The sequence below is a fragment of the Pezoporus occidentalis genome, unplaced genomic scaffold (genome assembly GCF_034315485.1).
Source record: "Pezoporus occidentalis ecotype Australia unplaced genomic scaffold, CSIRO_AGI_Poc_V1 ctg73, whole genome shotgun sequence".
Taxonomy (NCBI): domain Eukaryota; kingdom Metazoa; phylum Chordata; class Aves; order Psittaciformes; family Psittacidae; genus Pezoporus; species Pezoporus occidentalis.
Window position 1 is genome coordinate 1,195,593 of NW_026916082.1, and position 21,369 is coordinate 1,216,961.

General features: G+C 42.7%; 1 protein-coding gene across 5 annotated transcripts in view; it reads left to right on the forward strand.

The window, feature by feature from the left end:
* The window catches only part of CNNM2 (cyclin and CBS domain divalent metal cation transport mediator 2), a 117,050-nt gene that overhangs the window by 40,895 nt on the left and 54,786 nt on the right, over positions 1-21,369 (forward strand). The window contains exon 2 of one of the 5 annotated variants that reach the window (XR_009961423.1): positions 1,891-1,992. The exons of the other annotated variants lie outside the window; for them this stretch is intronic. The gene's annotated coding sequence lies outside the window, so the exon portion shown is untranslated. The remainder of the gene's footprint in view (positions 1-1,890; positions 1,993-21,369) is intronic. 5 annotated transcript variants of the gene reach the window in all.

Consider the following 21,369-nt stretch of genomic DNA (forward strand, 5'->3'; position numbering starts at 1 on the left):
TGAGGATCATTCTTAAAAAAACAAAACCCAGGAAGCATGGTGTCTTTGCTCAGTGTGAAACCTGGTCTGTACAAAAATAGCAGGCTCACAATATGTGACTGAGACGCTGCCCCTGACCTAAATAAGGAAAGCGATTACCTGATATTGGGAACGTGGCTTTACTTCTAGCGTTTCCTCCTGCCTCCAGGCACTACTCCTACTTACTTTCCCTTCCCCCTGTCAGCATGCACTTCACAGGGGAGTTGTAGCTTCATGTATGTCATAATCTAAGCTCATCTAAGTCCTGACTATTACTTGAATGGCAGCTTGCAAGGTGATTGCTTGAAATGGGGCTGGTTTGATAGTTATACATCTAGCAGGAAGGAAACTGATGAAGGTTGTTGATGGTGAAAGGTGTCTGCCACTTCTAATCTAAGTATAGATGTCTGACCCTCATTTTAAATTGAGCCTAGATTTGTTTCCTTTTAAAGTTAATGTTTCCTGAAAATACAAGTAAGTTTATTGCTATTCTTGATCACAGGCAGCTAAATTAATAGTTCTTCACAATGTGATGGAGCCAAAACCCAGCAGAGAATAAGGTTTTATTGTTTTCTCTAATGCTTGTATTGATTTCAGAGAGCGATATTGTTGATGAGAAAGAAATAATCAAACCTGAAATGTGTTTAACACCTATTAGGTTTTACTGGTGTCTTTTCAGTTAATGAGATTTTGGTTTGGATCTCAGAATCAAATCAAGCCTTCTCAGTACAATGTAACTAAGGAGTATTTCTGTTGTAAAAATTGTGCATAGCTACTGTGGTTAAGAGAAAGGAGTCCCTTGAAAAGAGTGTACTTAAATAAAAAATGAAGATGTCAGCCCTGCTGAGCAAATCCTGGGGGTATATCTTTGGAGTGGTCCTTGTTTGCATTTGTCATTGTGCTTCTTGGTGCTTCTTTATGGATGTAGTCATTGCTTTTACTGAATGAAATTATTGCAAGTCTTGCTTTTAGTTTTTTTGCTGATCAGTTTCAACCTTGTTTTACCACTGCAGTCTGTATGGAGATGTTTGACTTGTGTTGGCCAGTGGCTAGCCGACAACATACATTTTGAACCTGAATTTGTTCTTACTACTTACAGTACACTACAAAAAGGGACAGGAGAATTTTTGTGGGCTGGCTTGTTCTGTTGATAGCCATAACTTTGGCCTATGGACTGAGCTGCTGGGGGCTGGAGGAGCATCCTTAGGAAGGCTGCTATGTGCTCACTATGTCCTCTTGTTCCCTGGTCATCTGCTGTTGGCCTTGAGGAGAGAAGAGATTCTTGGTTGGGGGATCTTTGATCTCGTCTCTTACAGCAGTTTCTAGTCAGCTCTACTTAAGCTGAAGCTGTAGGCATAACTCTGCCCTGTTATTACGTTTAGAAGTGGTGTTATGTGCTTGTTAAATAAGGCTGTGATGGCAGAGCAGGTGGAGAAGAGGGCTGGTTTGCTCTTCATTGCTGTCTTTCTAGATGAGAACACACAGGAATTAAATAATAATCCACAACTTGGGGAAGTCATGGTTGTCTCCCATGCTTTCTGATGCATCTTTAACCTATCTTAATCCCCATGCTCCATTCTGACTAAAGTTTGTCATGTCATTTCTTAGGACCTTCTCTGTGGATGCTGTCTGTGGACAATTATCTTGCCTTCAACTGTTTCATCTGTTGGCATTTCCTTAAACAAGAAAGTCTATGGCAAAGTATTCATTTTATTGCTGCCCCCTTTAAAAAAGAGTATCTGGCATATCTCTGACTGAAGCCAAACAGTTGTTTAACAGGATGAAAACTGTTTGATCTCGCTTACATTATAATATTTGCTACCCTGAGCTGTTACACTAAGAGCAACATTGGCTTTTGTTTCCACACGGCAGGCCTACACAGGCAGCCAGTGTAGTGGGTAAATAACATGCTAATTGCAACAGAGCTTGACCCTTCAGCAAAAGTGGAGCTGGCTGCCGTGTGTGTGCTGCAAGGTAAGAGTTTCCATATAGGCAGTTACCACAGAGGAGTTAATGAGCTGTGAACGCACACCTCACTTGCTTGTAGTTCACTGATTGTGTCACCACAGCTCTGTTGGTGCAGCATGCATGCATGCATGTTAACTTTCTCAACTCTTCGATCTTTGGGGTCACATCTGCGCAGTATTCCACTTACGTGATTGTATGATCATACTTGTCTGCAAGAAACACAAATGTTTGGTGTGACTTAAAGCCAGTCCTAATAATTTTTGGTTTATATGTGAGAAGTCTTTCTTAACCCCTCTTTGTCAAAGCAGCAAACGCTCTTACCTGAATGTCAGTTATAGGTTTAGTTTTGTTTTGTTCACCTTCCCCTTAGGATAATAAATCTTACTGAAACCAAAAATAACTTTCCTAAAGGCATTTAATGCAGATGTTTATCTGCTGCTCTAGTTCAGTCCTGGTGGCAAATATTGAAATTCTTGCTCCTACCAGTTCATCTGATTCTGGTTTCTAGCTGTAGGGAGACATCCACAACCATAATGTATTAACTTTGAAAGGAGTACAATTTAAGGCAATGTGTTTTCATCTAGAAACACCTAGGATTGCTGGGGTATATGTGGCGTTCATCCACAATGATGTCTGGTTGCATGTGTGGAGGCTTTCAAGTTATTGTCAGATCTATGTGGTATTTTGAAAGCTGACTTGTCCAGCTTTACAGACTGCTCCTCTGTGTTTTGCTGGGGGATTTGTATCTTCAGGGGCATGGGGCTTGTGCATAGTTTTTTATGGTGTTTGCAAGCGGGTTTGTAGTAAGAAGGTGCTTATGGGACTAGGGAATTGCTTTCCTAGTGGAGCTAGTATGTTCTAATGAATATTCTTCATGTAGTATTCTTTGATTTCATGAGGCATAGCTCGCAGGTCTGGCTTGGCAAAATGAATTATTCCAACAGGGTTTTGAAGTCACTAAAGTTTCCCCCCCCTCAACTAACCCCATTACACTTTCTGTAGTCTGATCCTCCATTTGTCCAGGCAGCAGAATAAATCTGAACAGGCAAGTAGTTGAGCCATTGAAGAAGAGTGGGATCCAGAGTAATCTAGAATCAGGAAAGGCACAAAGTGTTGAAACCGAGAATGCTTAGGAGGAGTTGAAGGGTTTAGAAGCAGGTCCTCTATGAAAGGCTCATAAGGAGATAGAGCTTTTTGCGTCTTGTGTCTTAAATTAAGCAAATGACAATAACTTTCAGGGGATGATGAAAATGAGATGAAATTTGGAGGCTTTTCATTTTACAGTTAGTGTGAGCTTTTTGTTGAGTCTTTTGGAGGTGAGTCAAGGAGGAACTGTAAAATTCTTCAGCAGGGCAGGCTCAGCTATTTCTTCTGTTTTGATGGAGAAACGGTTCTTGTGCAAAACTTCTGCTGTGGTAGTTCACAGAACTTCCCTGTTGGAAAAGAGCTAAGAGTGTCCCCTTCTAATTAGCTGAAACACTTTAACCCACCTGCTAGACTGTCTGCAGATATACCTTCAAGCAAGGTAAGTGTTGAACTTCAGCTAGAAGTAGGTGATTGGGAAAATTAAGAAGATAAAGACAGTCTGACAAATTGCCCTAATATCATGCAATTATAGGATGCTTTGGGTTGGAAGGCACCTTAAAGATTATCTAGTTCCAACTCCCTGCCATCAGCAGGGACATCTTCCACTAAACCAGGTTGCTCCAAGCCTGTCCAACCTGGCCTTAAACACTTCCAGGAATGGGGTATCCTCAATTTCTCTGGGCAGCCAGGGCCTGTGCCTCATCACCCTTGCAGTAAAGAACTGTTTCCTAATATCTAATCTAAATCTTCCTTCTGTCAGTTTAAAACCATTCCCTCTTGTCCTATTGCTACATGTCCTTGTAAAAAGTCCTCACAGGCTTTCTTGTAGCCTCTAGGTGCTGGAAGGCTGCTCTAAGGTCTCCCTAGAGCCTTCTCTTCTCCAGGCTGAGCAAGCCCGGCTCAGCCTGTCTTAACAGGAGAGGTGCTCCAGCTGTCCTTGTGGCCCTCCTCTAACATACAGAAACAGAGTCCCTTCCAGCGCTTCCACTCCAGACCTTCCGTTTGACTCTCACTTATTGTTTAAATCATGGAATGCTCTTACAGAATTACTAATTAATTTCTCCTGGTGAATTTACACCGCTGTGACCAAAAGTGCTTTAATGGGAGCTGCTGCTGACTCACCTCTGCAACAGAGGAAAGGTCCCCCCGCAAATATTCAATTTCTTTTTGGAGGGCATCACAACAGCTGCTCAGATTTCAGTGGGAAGCTACAGTGCTACAATAGCTTCTACTTAACTTCCATAGGAGCTACTTTCTAATGCTAATTTCACGCCTGATAACTACAGTCCCTTGTTGCCTTGACAACAAGTTACGGCACTAATGTTCATTACTGCACTACTGGTTAATGAGTCTCCAGTGTTCTGAAAATATTACAGCCAGAATTAAGTGGGTTTATTCACTTTAGTCTGAAGTTACCCCCAACCTAAGAGACCAGTTTGCAGAATGTTTCCAGTTAGAAGTGGTACCCAAGTGCAGTAGTGACAGACTAACCAGAACACACAGAAGCATTTGGTATAGCACTGCCATGGTAAATGCACACATCTGTTTTGATTCTTCTTTTAAAGGTCTGCTGTTTTATGAGGATTGTTTTGTTATCAACAGCAAAACATTTAGAAGTTTACAATCAGGATATCTAGAAATACCCTTCTTGTCAACATTCATAATCTGTCGTAGCAGTGTCTAGCTTGGCCAAGCAACTATTAGAGTCTCTGAGCAATTTCAGAGTCAAATTTTTGTGTGCTTTGCGTCCTGTTGTTCCCAAATTTATTGTAAAACAAACGAGGGGGCACATTTGATGTCTTGAGGCAACAGTAACATTTTCCAATATGAACATGTCAGGGGACCTCTTGCCAGCGGCTGGTTTTGCACCAAGTTCTCAGTTTCCTTTTTTTTGGTAGAAGGTCTCATTTGTAAAGATTTGTTCAACTTGATTCAGTTCACATGTAATTAAGGCAAGAATTCCTTGGTGCTCAGTTGGTTGAGAGGGGGCTCTGCTTGTTGACCTTTTCTTTGGTGACTCAGCATGGAGAACTCAACACTTCCCTGCCGGGCAGAGACCATTGTTAACTTCTATTCCATTATTATTTTTCATTTAAAAGCTAGTTTACTCTTTTTGCCTTCAATCCCTGTCATTCGCATTATTCCAGCTGTTAAGTAATATGAAAGTTTGTCTTTGGCAGGCTGCACATGTCATCTTGCCTTGGGAAATCAAAAGGGAATATTACATAACAGCTGACAGTAAATTTGGCTCCAGAATGTCATTAAACTAATGAACATTGAGTTTTCTTTCCCGGTCACAATATTCTTGAGTTCAAAACTAAGAACTCTTTTTATGTGAAACCTAGAGTGCATGTAGGTAAATAACAGAACTTCAAGGAGCTTTCTGATCCTACACTGTTAAACAGAATATACGCCTTGGTTTAAAAACTGGAAATGAGATCCAGACATCCAGAAGTCATTGTCCCTAAGTGAATTTAGAATAATTTAAGTTTTAATTTTGACTGTAAAGTTACTATTGAGGTTCCCTAAATTTGATGTAGGTTGGTGTTCACCCTCTGAAGGAATCCAGGGCTGCCTGTTTGAATGCAGAAAAAGCATTGTCTGTGTTCGCTTGTAAAAAGTTTTTTACAAAACACCAAAAAGTAACTTTTTTTTCATTTGATTTTTTTTTTAACCAATAAAATTTTGTTATTGTTGAAGTCTAAAGAATTCTAAGACATAGAATACCTAAGAAGAGGCCAAATGCCTGTATAACTGCTTATTTATAACATACTTCTAAAAACTCAAAAAGGCCTTAGAATGAAATTCAGTTCCTGGTGTATGTGTTTTAACTGAAACACAAAGCTTTGGCCTAGAATTGCTAAATTTGCCTTTTTATCATTGCAACTCCTTAAGGGCTTCTGTAAGGTGATGGGAGGGGAAATAATCACTTTCATTTATTTAGAAACATAGTTTTGTGTGAAAAAGCAGTTTACCATATCTCAGAACTCCCTCTTCCTTTGATACTTACATTAAGAATAGATTTGGTTGCACAGGGTGCTGCTGGCTTTGTGCTATGGCTACAGTAGCATAGCTATGTTACATGTTTGCTATGATGGAAGCTATGTTGTAAGTGCTGTGATAACCAATACAAGTGAGAATACATGCTTGTACCAGAAAAATAACTTTACAGAACTATAGTAATTCTTCACATGTTTGTAAATCTGCAATGAGCAGGGGTTTGGGCTTTCATTGTGTGGAGTTTCTTAACTTTGTTTTGTTGTTTGTCAGAAAATCTCTGCAGAGGCCTCTATTGGACTAATGAGAAAACAGGTTTCCAGATCAGGGGAGGATATAGTAGTTTGTATGGGTGTGGACTGCTCTTCAGGATGCTGTTTATTATAATACTTAATATACTTAGTATTATAAAACTTAATTACTCTTTAATAGAAGAAACTTATTCAATTCATAAGCCATGTTGTAATTTTTGTTGCAGTCTGTTATGAGAAACAGAATACGAAACGCATTTAGGGGCATTTTCCCTTTTTTTGTATATATTGTGATAAAATTGTGATTTAAAATGAATAAACCACATGCATGATGTGAATAATGATGTTGCTACGCAGGTAGTCCATTAAACTATCAGTTTGAGGTAGTCTCTAGTGTAGGTTATTTGGGTCTTCATGTATATGCATTTTAACAACCCTCGTATGAACAGAGTAGCTTTTGAAGTACGGCCCTTATTGCTTAGCTTAGATTTTAGACTTTTCTTCCACAGGGGAGAAGTGTATTTTGCAAAACTAATCAGGATCCCAGGGCAGGTGAGATGCTTAAAACTCTGTTATGTACTTAAGTGTGTACTGGTTACTGTAGCCCAGACAGCAAGGGCAGATGATGTAAAATGTAGATGTAAAAGCACAGAGTAAAAAAGTGAAATCAAGGATAGATGGATTTGTTAATAATAAATGGCCATATTCATGGATTGGTTAGCTTAATAAGCCTGATGCAGAAGTGGAACCTGTATGAGTCACAGCCATCCTAAGAAGCAATGTATTGCTTTTTCAATTATAGGCTAATTTTCTTAAGAGCATACTATTTTTTCTCTAAAAGCTGTGGCAAGCTCTTCAGGGTTCCTGAGGCAGTACCTCCTTGTTGATCTAATGGTACCTCCACATTTGAATTGAGTCTCAGCTGAACTTGCCCTGTTCCTGTTTTTCCATCAAGAAACTGCTGCTTTGTGCAGGATCAAGGCAAGTGACTAATGTTCTCTCAAAATGTATTCAGACTATGCTTAAAATTAAGAGCAAAATAAGCTCCTTTTGGATAGCTTGGTGCTTGCAATCTTGTGCTAGTGCTGCAAGTGGTACAGGCGGAGAGGCTCAACCTGGGAATTGGAATTACAAGTGAAAGATATATGGTTCTGTTTACTCAATATTTAAACCTGTAGGCAGTTTTGATTTACTAATTCTGCTTGCTTTGTATGCATAACCTGCCCTGCTCATTATTCAGAGGCAAAAAGTGTATTAACACTCATATGAAATACTTCAGTCTGGACATAGTGTTCAGTGTGCTAGCCAGCTGTACAAAATGTTTTGTTAAATGTTCAGGCCCACTGCCTTGGGGCAAACTATTTTAAGTGTACTAGAGCAAGATGGTACACTGTGGTGAGGGTACACTGGCTAAGGGCTGGCACAAAGAAGGCTAGGAGAAGACCTTCAGTTGCAGAGCCTTCTGAAGGAGCAGATAGTACCCACTTCACAATGTCACCTTTTCCCAGGAAAGTCCCTAAATAGCAGATATGATCTGGTCAGTATCAGTAAGAGGTAAAACAAATCAATCTCAGTCTCACCTCTTCACCACCGCTTGGAAGTGTGGACTAGGTGGACCTCTTTTGGTTTGACCTTGCATGGCTGTTCTGCTAGGGAGCTCTTAGTGGAGTGTCAGGACTTGTTGGGTCATGGTTCCATGATCAAAATTGTAAGGCAAGGTGAGACAATCCTTCCAGAACTCCACCTCGTCCCTGTAGGATCCCACATTATTCATTCTCACCCTCCACAAGTAAACAGAGAGTAGCTATGCACTTCTTTCTGGGTTAGCTTTCTGCATATCAGGTGTCCTGAGTCAGGGGAAGGGCTAGAAAATAACCAGAAGGGGCAACTTAAGGACAGAGATGTCAGTCACTTAGTGTCAATAGTGTCTGATAAACATGGGAAGGGCCAATGCTGTATTGCTGCTTTGCTCAGTAGCCCACAGCCTTTCTGCTGATGTGTACATTAGCCTTTTTGATAGACTTACTAGAATGATGTTGTAAATAGTTTGTATCAAGTCTGAAGCACTACCAGTCTCCCTGCAAGTTACCAGCACAGCGTTATGTTAGCCTTTTTGAAAACCCTGCTCCAGCCTAATGTCTTGAACATCTGCTGTCACCTATACGCTTCTTGGTGTGCCTTACTGATGGGGGTTTTGGCACACTGAATTAGCATGTGTGCTGTCACACATGCTTCACAAGAGGAAGCTGCCACAACTTCTAACCCTGAAGTTCACCTGCATATTCTCTCTCAGGGAAGCTGTTATTGCTTTTTACAGTGGGTTTTGGATGACATGGGGGCACCCTGACATGACATGGCTCATGCCATGTTTCTTAACTGTAATCTTCAACAATTGATATATCTTCCTTTTCCTCTCTTCTTCCTTTATACACCATCAAAAATAAAAGGTGCTTTCAGCCACTTTCAACTTGCTAATTAAGTTTCAGCTGGCAGAAAACCTGGTTGTTCGGACAGAGGTGGCTTTGCTGTAGTTGCTGCAGTTGAAATGGCCATACCCTGCATAAGGAGCTCTTGGTTCGCATCTGAACAGGCTGAGAGCACAGAGTTCAATCTTGCTGATAAGTGAGATAAGCCCCTCTGCTGGTGTTAAACTGTTCCTGTTAGTTGCTTGTAGTGAACTTCTGATGGCTCTAAGTGTGTAACTTCACAAGGAGAGCTGTATTCTATTGCAATCAGAACAGTTTTTCTCAAAACCAGTTGATGTAAAGACTTCCACACACATTTGTCTTCTGTCAGCAAGCACGATCATATTATATGCTGTTGCTATTTAAAAAACAGTGAATCCTCAACTTATTCAAAGGGGTTTTCCCATCTTAACTAGCACTGTTCTGTCTCCAAAGCTTTACACACCTGTTTCTAGGAAAGATGATGTATTTCCAATACCTGCCTGATTTAAGAACATGCTCATCATTTTCATATGGGCCTGCAGACTATTTCTTGAGCCTGGTTAGGTATCACTAACTCTGCATTGGGCTGGGGAGTAACTGGGTGACTGGATGAAGTTGGATCCAGTCAAAGACCCATCTTAATGTTTGCCCTGCTGTGATGTTCCCAGGTCCTGGTGTGTGGTACAGCCATCCCGAGTCAAACCAGGAGCCCAGGCCAAGTCCAGTTATCTAGTAGTGGCAGAGAGCAAAAGTCTTGGAGAATAAAAGAGCAGGGTGTGTGTATAGTAGTATATCCCCACTCCACCATCTCTATCTCCAGGCACTTGCGGCTGCAGACTTTCCTGAAGCAGAAGCAGCATTCTTATATTTAGCAATCTTCAGCTGACTTACTTACTTTCCTTGAATCCATCCAGTTTATTCTTTTAACTCATTTATTTTTATCACCCACAGTTTCCAGTGCCAAGCCATTCTCATCCATAGCTTTAGTGCTACTAACCTCCTTTATTGTTTTGACCTTGCTATCATACTTTATTCTAAAAACACCAAAGAAATTGGACTGCTTTTAGGGAAGCATTTAGGAAGGCAGGATTTGGAGGTAATCTAAAGTGACAGAGGTATCTTGGCTTAAGATGGTTTCAGCCTGCACCTCGTGTAGTGCCTGCTTCTTTACACATTTGAACTGGACAGCTAGATACTCTTGTTAATCTGTGAATGTGAGGGAAAAATGTTATTTTAGATCTAATTTTAAGCTGTGCTTTAAACAAATACCCAAAAGTAAGTAGTTTCAGTATCTTAGGTAAACAGTGCTCATCGTTGTACTGATTCAGTCCACCTGTAGTTAGACCACCAGCTTTGTCTGGCTGAATTCCTCACTTCCCTCACTTCCTAAATTGACATTACTTTTCTGAAAAGAAGATAAGAATTATCTCCATTTTTACTAATTTCCTTCCCCCCCCTTTTTTTTCCATGCCTTTTAATATCAGTGTTATTTAATGATGTGCATTAATTAAAAACTGCTTTTCCCTGCTTAGTAATGTCTTTTCATTGTTTTCCTGGAGCACTACATTACTTGTCTTAAAACATGTAGACCATGGATGTAAGACCACAGTTGAAGGGAGTATGACACAACCTATGACAACATTTAGCTATGTATTGTTTGACAGAAGATAGGGTGTTTCTATGCCAGCAGTTACAGAGGGAGCTGAGCTGACTTTCCTTGGGCTAATCTTCAAAACCCAAAATACAGGAGAGCCCAGCACAGAGATTTTCATTATTGCCTTGGGCCTGAAGCTGGCATATCCAATCTACTTGTGTTAATCTGCTGCTGTACTTAGGCTAGTAAGATGCAGAGTCTTGCAGATCTGTCCTGGGTTATCTCTGCACTGTAGCCCATTTTCTGCTCTTTGCATGTGCCTGGTGGATACTTCCAGTCTGCACACGGGATCTGTGAGTGGGAGTATGGTGTTGTCTTTATGTCTCTATATGGTTTTCTGATGAACTTCAAAGTGAGGGTTAAATTGTGACAAGTTAAAAAAAATCATGAATGTTTTCAATCTCCAGAGGACCCTCCTCTGCTTTCTGTCTTGAAGAACTGGGAATAAACCTTGTGGGTGTTACCAGGTGTATTTGTCTCTTGGTGCCAGCAAAGCCTCCTGTGTTTTTGAGGGTGATGGTTGGTAGCCTTGAAATCAAAGCAAGCTCTTGATGATTGTTTCTGCTGGGTATTTTACCCAAGGTACATTATAGTCAGGGCAACCCAAATGATGTCTCCTCTTACTATCTGGAAATATAGTTCTGGTGAAAGTTGACACTGGCTGTTTTATCTAGGTTTGGTGAAGAAACACTACCCCATTCCTGTCCCTTCTGGATTTCTGCATACGTTTTTTAACTCATACTAGGCTCTTTGTGCTTTTATTGCTCACCTTCTCTAGCATTGCCCCTGAATGACATGCGTGATCCTGGGGTACTTTGACCTCTGTTGAGCAACCTTTGCCTTCTCTGTGGATTTTGAATGTGTTCTTTGTAGTAATTCCACTGTTGGTATGTTATTTCATCCTCTGGAAGCTACTGCAACATTAACTATGTAATTTCTTTGTGTTGGAGGAACATGGGCACTGGAAGCAGAATGAAGAGGTCTCAAATGCTTTTAAGGGAAAGGTGATGCTTGGCCTCTGCACAAGCCAGGTTATGTTTCAGTGGGAAAACTTGCCTTACACCAGATAAGTTTTGCTATCTCTTGAGCCATTCCTGAGGCAGCATCAGACCATAATTTGAAGTTGCATGTTGTTCTTGGGCAATTGAGAGCTCCTCTGAACCAATGTGTGTGTTTGTGCTGCTGCTGGGTTCACTACCTGGCATCTGAGAGCCATACTGGAGGGACTGATGAAGTCAAGAGCCCAAGCCACCTCTGAGGTGTGTCAAGAGCCCAAGCCACCTTTGTGTGTTCATTACAGCAGCATATGTTGGTTACCCTAGAATAAGGTCTCATGCTGTAAAGGTACAGCACGTGGGGTAATGATATACCCTGGCTCCCCAGGGTACAGTCTCAGTGTTCAAGGGAAAGGGCACTTATATTTGACACCATAACAGTGAGGAAGCTTTTTGGAGTAAGTGGTTTCAAAATTAGGGATGGTGGAGGACAGAGAGATTGATGACTTGAGAAGAGGAATGGCAGCAGCTATTTTTAAATAGAGCAGATGTATATGAGCTGTTGAGGAGATTCCTCTAAAGGGAAACTTCTAATGCATCAGGGATGCATTAAGTAGGGGAAATTCAGATTGGATATAAAGAAGAAATTCTTTCCTGTTAGGGTGGTGAGGCACTGGAATGGGTTGCCCAGGGAAGTTGTGAATGCTCCATCCCTGGCAGTGTTCAAGGCCAGGTTGGACAGAGCCTTGGGTGGCATGGTTTAGTGTGAGGCATCCCTGCCCATGGCAGGGGGGTTGGAACTAGATGATCTTAAGTTCCTTTCCAGCCCTAACTACTCTATGATTCTATGCGGACACAGTGAGGACACTGCGTTCAATGAAAGTAGGAGCAGAACTGCGAAGCTGTCTGAATTGCTACTGCCTTCTGCTTCTGTCTGCTGAGCTGCCCTCTGACACTGCTTAGCTCCTCAAGCTCCTTACTGTGTTCTCTCATGGCTGGGAGGAGGAAAGGTGCCAGGGAAGCCTGGCGTCTTGTATGGAACCAGTAGGTGGTTTCACTTGTCCCAGTCAGAGCCTGGTGATAGCTGAAGTGAGATGCATAACAAGCTTCCTTCCCTCTCCTACACATCAGTGCAGGGTGCCTGTGCATATGGCCTGTGTGGGCTAAATGTGCTGTGCAAATGACACCTTTCAGTGTTAGCAAGCATCTCTGCTCCCCTCATTTGAATGCAGGGTCATGTATATATAGCCAGGCTGCCCTCTGACCTCGAGGTGTCATGTAAGCTGGCCTCACTGTGCATCATATCTTGCATGCATGACGTTTTGATGAGAATACCAAGCTTGAAAGATGTTTAGAGCACACTGGCTTTAGTGACCAGCTTTGCAAAAAAATGCAGATTGGACTATGACCAAACTCCTCATTCTGGTCATTCCATTTCCAGAAGTAGGTTAGAAGTAGGTTGGGATGAATGCATGCCTTGTCTGGTTCCTCCCCTCCTCTGCAGAGAGGAACTCTGAGGGGGAGGACATGGGACTGCTGCAGCTTGTTAACTTTATGGGGGGAGGATCTGACCTCAGTGCTAGCTCATCATGGGGAAAAAAAAAAACAACCCTATACCAAATTTAGTGGCCCTCTGGAAGGAACTTGGATTTGCTTTGCTGTCTAGAACTGTGCTGGTGTTGTATGTCTGCATCACTTCTGCCAAATAAGCTCAGGTTAAGTAATGAACTCTTGAGCAGAAACCTGCCTGCAGCAACTGCAGCAGCACTTCTTGAGTTTTACTGTTAATACCAGATTGCTTTCTGTAGCCTTTCCCTTCCAGGGATCTTGTTCCTATTTCTGTCCTGCCTCCCTTCTCCTACACTTTTCATTTTTCCTTGTATTTTCTGTTCTCTAACCCTTCCTTTAATATACTCCTGTTTGGTGTTTTCGTGTTGGCCATCACCTTGCTTCCATCTTTTTAATTTGTTCCTTTCTGCATCTTGCCTGTAACTCTGTGCCTTTGTGCTATGCAGTACTGATAACACTGTGAGAGGCAGAAGAACATGTGCTCTCGAGCTGCAGCTGTGGTGGTAAAAAGCTGAGACCTCATATACTTTAGCGATCAATGAATTTGAAATGTCCACAGCTGACACAAAGCTACAGGTTGGGCAGAGAAGAGATTCAGAGCAGCCCTGCAGAGAAGGACTTGGGGATGTTGATAGATGAGAAAATGAACATGAGCCAGCTTAAGTGTGCACTCGCATCCCAGAAAGCCAGCCGTATCCTGGGCTGCATCAAAAGGAGCATGACCAGCAGGTCGAAGGAGGTGATCCTGCCCCTCTACTCTGCTCTCATGAGACCTCACTTGGAGTATTGTGTGCAGTTCTGGTGTCCTCAACATAAAAAGGACATGGAACTGTTGGAACAAGTCCAGAGAAGTGCCACGAGGATGATCAGGGGACTGGAGCACCTCCCGTATGAAGACAGGCTGAGGAAGTTGGGGCTGTTCAGCCTGGAGAAGAGAAGGCTGTGTGGAGACCTCATAGCAGCCTTCCAGTATCTGAAGGGGCCTACAAGGATGCTGGAGAGGGACTCTTCATTAGGGATTGTAGTGATAGGACAAGGGGTAACGGGTTAAAACTTAAACAGGGGAAGTTTAAATTGGATATAAGGAAGAAATTATTTCCTGTTAGGGTGGTGAGGCACTGGAATGGGTTGCCCAGGGAAGCTGTGAATGTTCCATCCCTGGCGGTGTTCAAGGCCAGGTTGGACAGAGCCTTGAGTGGCATGGTTTAGTGTGAGGCATCCCTGCCATGGCAGGGGGGTTGGAACTGAATGATCTTAAAGTCTTTTCCAAGCCTAACTATTCTGTGATTCTGTGACTCTGGCTGCAAATCTATTGCCTGTTGTGTTTCTCCCAATGCTTTACTGTTTCTTCCTCCTCCCATCACATTTTCTTTCCCCTTATTATATGGAATTGTACAGTTTTGGGGACGAGGACTTTATCTTCTTTGTTCTGGCCAGTAATCAGCACGATGAGCAGGTCTGGCAAGACGCTTGAGCACAGAGCTCTCACTGGCTCTGCCTGATGTTAGAATTGTAGAATCATAGAATGTTCTCCTAACTTGATGCAGAAGTCCTGGCACTCTGTATTCAGGGAAGAAGCATCTCCTGTTGTGAGCTCGCTTCTGCTTTGGGTCATCTGAACCACCCAGGATTTCAGTGTGCAAAATCTTGAGAAATCTGTGCCATCTGTGGGTGATTTGTGCTGGAGGAGCACAGGATGCCTCAGGAGGTGGGGGAAGCCTGCAGTTAGCCATCAGGTATATGCTGACACACAAATAGTGGCCAAACCCTCTGTCTCTTGTTCCTGTTATTAGTCAGCTGTATGTTGTGGCTGCAAACCACAGCCCCTGCTCCAGTTTTGTCAGTGTGCAGCTTCTAGGGAGGGAAAGCTGAGAGAGAAATAAAAACAGTGTTAAAAGGGGAGAGGGGCAGAAAGAAATTCCTGTGCTTCCTGTTGCCTTAAGGTTTGTGGCTGCCTTGCCTGGACCCACAAGCTACTGAATGCAAATGTTCCCAATCTGCTGACACCCTTCTGGAGGGGAGCAAAAGAGGAGACAGCTTCTTTCCATGGTGAATTGGGTACCTGTGGCTTGGGAGTGCTTGCTGCCGTGTCCCAGAGGGTGCAAACCTGAGTCTGGCTTTCCTGCCTGCTGCCTGTTTAGAGGAAGGCTGGTCTGTGAGTTGCATTAGATTCACTTTATTGAAAAGAAGGGTTTGGCTTTTTTCTTTTTTTCTTTTAAAATGCTGTCTGTTAGTTTCCAATTAATTGTTTTCTGTAGTGTTGTGTCTGTTAGCTGAGGAAGGCTGGAATGGACTCCTGACTCCTCTAAGAATACTGGCTTAGGATTAGTTACCTGGTTTTGGTGCTGCAGTTCCCAAATTGCAAAATAGGATTTATCCTCACTGTCAAGGGGCCTCTATTTTATTGAGTGACATTTGGTTTTGTCATGTGAAAAAGGAATCATTGTCCAGTCTGAATGAGATACAGGAGGTAAACAGCACAGATAGTGACATGAGTCAGGTCTTGAACTAGCTGAAAAGGAAAGAAATTTTAGATGTTACAGAGATGCAGTTTGAAAAGTCTTCTGAATCAATAAAAAAATAAAATCCCACTCACCACTGACTTAGTGTTTCCAACCTAATCAGAGTGTGCTCTGAGTGTGATCAGCAGTCAGCTCCACTGATCAGAGTGTGAAAACACTGGGGATCTGAAGGACCTACTGAAGTCATAGTATCATGGAATAGTTTGAGTTGAAAGGGACCTTTGGAGATCACCAAACCCCCCTGCCATGAGCAGGGACATCTTGAAGATGTTTATTATACTTAGATAGAGCTTAAGAAGAATGACAAGGAAATAATTTCACAAAGATAGTACCTGATATGGGATATAGTGATCCAGGCTGGCTGCTCTGTGATCCTCTTATGCTCAGGCATATTGGGTGCCCAGTCTGGACCACTTGTCCTGCAGGGCAGACATTGCTTTCTCTGGGGTGACAAATTCCTGGTGCTGAGATTTTGCTTGTAGGGAAAGATGGGTTGGAAGGATATGTCAGGGCTTGTGTGTCTGACTGACATTCTACCTTCACAATATGCATTTGAATGTGAGTCTGAAAGTGTCTTGAAAAGGCATGGAGATCTGCCAATGGCAGCTGTGTGGGATGTGGAGAGCTTTGTGCTCAGGGCTTGATCTGGTGAGTATCCAAAGGAAACTGCCATCATGAACCTCCCTGGAATAAATAATTGATGTGAACAGCACCTTATACTTTAAGGTTAGCACTTTCCATCTCTCTGTGGTGTTGAGTAGCTGTCCTGTGACAGTCTCTGTAACCGTGCAACATAATGTGTCATATTTTGAATTTCTAAGGCTTGCTGTGTGCAAGAATGTGATTTTAAGTGGTCTGTGCCCATCCCTGGATGTGGTGGGCTCTGTGCTTGTGCTCAGGGCTGGATTTGGCTGGTCTCTGGAGCAGCAGCACATCCATGTGCTTACTCCCCTGTTATGGGAATAGGAGCATGTGCTGCAGGAGGACATGCTGATGATGCAGATACTTCAACTTCAGTCCTGCAGTTCTCATGCTCTGTCAGCATTGTCCCTAATTATATGCTGAAAACCATAATGTGAAAAGGCTGTCTAATCCAGCCATTTTGTCCTAGTCTGTGCCTTACAGACTGAAGTTAAGGCACTGGCACATAGGAAGCATCCAGAAAATGGGAGGCAATCTCTGCAGCTAGATTCTGACCCTGTCTTACATGTGACCCTGTTTTATATGGGTGTGGGGAAGATGCTTATACTTAATGTCTCTGGTTCTTTCTCTGAACTTTCAGTAAGTGCAATACTGGAGGCACCTTTAACACTTCAGATACACACTTGACTTAAGGGAAGAAGCCTGCATACTAACTGCATTTTTTGATAATGTCTCAGCAGTAACTTCATTAGAGGCTCTGCTTTCTCAGTCTTCAGAGCGCAGCTCAGCCCTAAACTGCCTCCTTCAGCCACAGTGACTCATGCAGAGGCAATGGCTCTGGCAGTTCCTGAAACTTCAAACTCTGTTGATGTCCTTAGAAAGGCCCTTAGGTCAGTGGTTACCTACTCAGTCCACCAGCCAAATGAAAGTTATTGCATTGAAAAAGGTTTTTGTTGTTGAAAGGTCAACAAGCAGGCCAAGAGAGTTTCTTGGAAATGTATTTAATACCTGTTTTGTTAGTACCCTGTCTTCTTAGCCTTCCCAGGACTCTGCAGTTCTGGCCTAAAAAACAGGAGCACAGTATTCCAAGAAAATTAGGGAAATTGAGCAATGCAGAATGCTGGTATATGCAGCTGCCCCTCTGGAGATCTTTTTGATCATGTTAGAGAGGTAGGATATTTTTTTTAATCAGCTTTATTTCTCTGTGAATCTTCAGGCTTAGCTTTTTATTTTCTGCCAATTTGGTTAAATAATAACTATTCTGAGGGCTTCTGCATGACTCTTCTGGTCCAGGTTGTCCAAGAAGCTCTGATATTTTGAAAATACAATGAGTACTTATAATTGGAGAATTTAAGAAAATCCAGCACATAAAATGACCATGAAAATGAGTCTGTACTCTGATAACTAGTGGTTTATTGGAGAGGGAATAGAGAGCAGGTGATTGCCTACAGGAAATACGTGCTAGGATGGCATCCCAAAAGATGCTAAACCTTTCCTGTCCAGGAAAGGGGTGGTCGCAGGGGTGTAATATATGTTGGCATGAATAGTTTAGTGAATTAACGAAAGGATTTTGATAAGGGCTAGAGGAACAGCCTGAGGGTGTTCTTGGTAGCTATTTTAGCTCACCACTTTTTGTGGGTTCAGTGATCATGTAATCATTCACTCTTCTTCCCTATCTCACAAACAAGTTCTTACATTGTAAAATATTTTTACATCCTTACACAGATGCTTTCCTACTGGCTCTTCAGGTTTTGGTATCTGTCTTATCCACCTACTACCATGCTGTAATATAGAGTTATTTTGGATAGCTTGCTACTCTAGATGGCACATTTTCACCTCTTTCTTCAGCAACTGCAGCAATTTTTTCTGAATGCTTCCCTGTTCCTCTGTGTTTTACCTTCATCCTTCAAGGAATCTTTAAATGTGTAGGCCAAAAAAATCACACAAGAACAAATACCCATGACCTGTTCCTGACAGCTTTTGTAATTGTCTTGTTTGGACAGCTTCCCTTCTCAATAACAGCTTGTTCTGCTTAGTTTTGAGACGTCAGAAGCAAAACCCTGTTCTTCAGGACAGTGACCTCATAGGATGAGGCTGTTCACTCTTCATCACCCCACCTGGGCCACTGAGCTGTGACACATGCTCTGCAGGCAGGAATAAGTGGTGTTCATTTATTGGTGATAAAGATTGCTTTTCTTTACCAAATACCTCATACTGCTTCTGACTGTTGCATCTTTAAGGAGAAGGATGAAGCCCATTCTGATCTGAAGGGCTGATGCATTTGAGCTGTGAATAGTAAATTCTGGGGATTAATGGATGGGTTTAATCCCACTACTCAGGCCAATCACCTCTAATCTTATTACAGTTCTCAGCTGATTAAAATCAGTGGTGATTCCAGTGGGGATATAGCATTCTCTAACCCATATGCAGGTCTTGTAACCTGCCCTTAGATCCTGTGAGGTGCTGAGCGATTCACTCCATTGCTCTGTATCTTACACAGTTGAATTTTTCAAGAACTTAGTGTGTGAATATCGCTCATAATAGTATATAATTGACTGAAGCAGTGCTTGGATGTAAACTTCCCACTTTCCTACAGTAAAATCCTTGTTAACTTGATTATGTTCCCGTGGTCTGTCTTGTATGTTTAAAATCTTTAAAAAAGGAAAGAGGAAGCAAGTGCATTTATCCTGGGGGAGAAGCTCATTGGCCTGCCTGAAATCAATACATCTGCAAGATTAATATGTTAAAATAGCAAAAGAAGCACTGCCCGTGCTTTCTTTTCTCTTACTAATGACCCTGAGATATAAATGATCTGATTTGTGCCACATATGCCAGGAAAGAGTCCCAGTGGTAAATACTGCAGCACAGGATGACAGCTTGTTAGTGCTAAGTGTGACAATGTTCACTCATTAGCCAAGTACAAATATTCCTTGCACAAGCTATAAGCTTTCAAGCACCTGTGTAGATGTAAGGCATTCCTATTTTCTGGTGCTTCTCCCACAGGCTTGCAAGCGCTGTTCTGTAAAGGTCTGTGCTAACATAAATTGGTATTGGTACATTGGACAGACAGAAAAACATGGGTTTGAATTAGAGGATACTTGCCCAGGATGATGATGTGAAGTGGGAAAGGAGCTAGGGTCCACTGACTCCTGCCCTTCATTCCAATTGCTGGACCAGCTCTTAATTTTTCATGATTGCATGTATGAACCCAGCTTTGAGTCACTTTAATCCTGTAGAGCTCATTTGTTTGGGAATTTTAACTATGACTGATATCCACCCCCCCCTTCATTTCCAAAAAAGCTCATGGAATTACACATTCCAGTCTTTGTAGCCAGAGCTATGTTTCCTGCAAGCTGCCTGGCTGCTGGGAATGTGGCTTCTTGTGCTGCCCAGCCTTCCAGGAGAGGGGAAGGACTCTTCCCTGAGTCAGAGCTTCTCTGGGGTTGTGAAAAAGTTCAGTTCTCTGGTTTGCAGTGACCATCTGTCTTGATGCAGGGAAAAATAAATTACTTTTTTCAACAAAAAGACCCTGGAAATCTCCTATGGCAGCACCATGTCTCAGCATTGGGAGCTGCCCCATTGCCATCATATTTGTGGAATGCTCTGCCATCTTTTGGCCCCACCAAGAGTCTTCACTCTTAAGAGCAGAGGCTAACACAAGAGGTATTAAACACACTTTCAAGATGGGCAAAGCTAAAATTGAACCTTTTCTGTCCTTCCTTCTCACCCAAAGGGACTCGGCCTTCTCTGGGTGGTCAGACAAGTAAACATCTGCCCCATTCCCTGAAACCTCTGCTAAAGAGAGACTGAGGGTGTTGGATTCCATGCTCTCACTCTTAAGTTGAATATTTTCATAGTGTTATAAATCACTACCACCTTCCTCACATCACCTTTGCCCGTTAATGTCTGTTCTCTGTTGGAAGTGGGCTGTGGATATCTGTATGTGAGGCTATGGTTAGCCATGTCTAATATCCCCTCTCAGAGACATGTCTGGGGGTTTGTTTTATTTCGTTGATTTGTTGGGGTTTTTTTTTAACCTTCTCTTAATCCAGATGGGTGCTGAATCATGTCAGTCGCTGTGTGTGCCCAGCAGTTGTATTGACGTGTGTGTGTTGCACACACACGGTATGTGATCTAGTATGTACACTAAATACCTGAAGGATTAAAGGTTTCTTTATTAAGTTAAAAATTAATTCATAGAATCATAGAATAGTTAAGGTTGGAAAGGACCTTAAGATCATCCAGTTCCAACCCCCCTGCCATGGGCAGGGACACCTCACACTAAACCATGCCACCCAAGGCTTCGTCCAACCTGGCCTTGAACACTGCCAGGGATGGAGCATTCACAACTTCTTTGGGCAACCCATTCCAGTGCCTCATCACCCTTACAGTAAAGAACTTCTTCCTTACATCCAATCTAAACTTCCCCTGCTTAAGTTTGAACCCATTACCCCTTGTCCTGTCACTACAGTCTCTAATGAAGAGTCTCTCTCCAGCATTCTTGTAGGCCCCCTTCAGACACTGGGAGGCTGCTATGAGGTCTCCACAGGTCTTCTCCAGGCTGAACAGCCCCAACTTTCTCAGCCTATCTTCATATGGGAGGTGCTCCAGTCCCCTGATCATCCTCGTGGCCCTCCTCTGGACTTGTTCCAACAGTTCCATGTCCTTTTTATGTTGAGGACACCAGAACTGCACACAGTACTCCAAGTGAGGTCTCACAAGAGCAGAGTAGAGGGGCAGGATCACCTCCTTCGACCTGCTGGTCATGCTCCTTTTGATGCAGCCCAGGATATGCTTGGCTTTCTGCTCTGAATCTCTTCTCTGCCCAACCTGTAGCTGTGCCTGGGATTGCTCCAACCCAGGTGTAGGACCTTGCACTTGTCATGGTTAAACTTCATAAGGTTGGCATCAGCCCACCTCAGGTGTGTCAAGGTCCCTCTGGATGGCATTCCTTCCCTCCAGGGTATCAACTGAACCACATAGCTTGGTGTCATCAGCAGACTTGCTGCGGGCGCACTCAATCCCACTGTCCATGTCAGTGACAAAGATGTGGAACAAGACTGGTCCCAGCACCGATCCCTGAGGGACACCACTCGTTACTGGTCTCTACCTGGACATTGAGCTGTTGACCACAACTCTTTGCTTGTAGCTATCCAGCCATTTCTTTATCCACCAAATCTGTGGAAGAGTTACTGTCTTCTGCCTTGTATAGCTTAAATC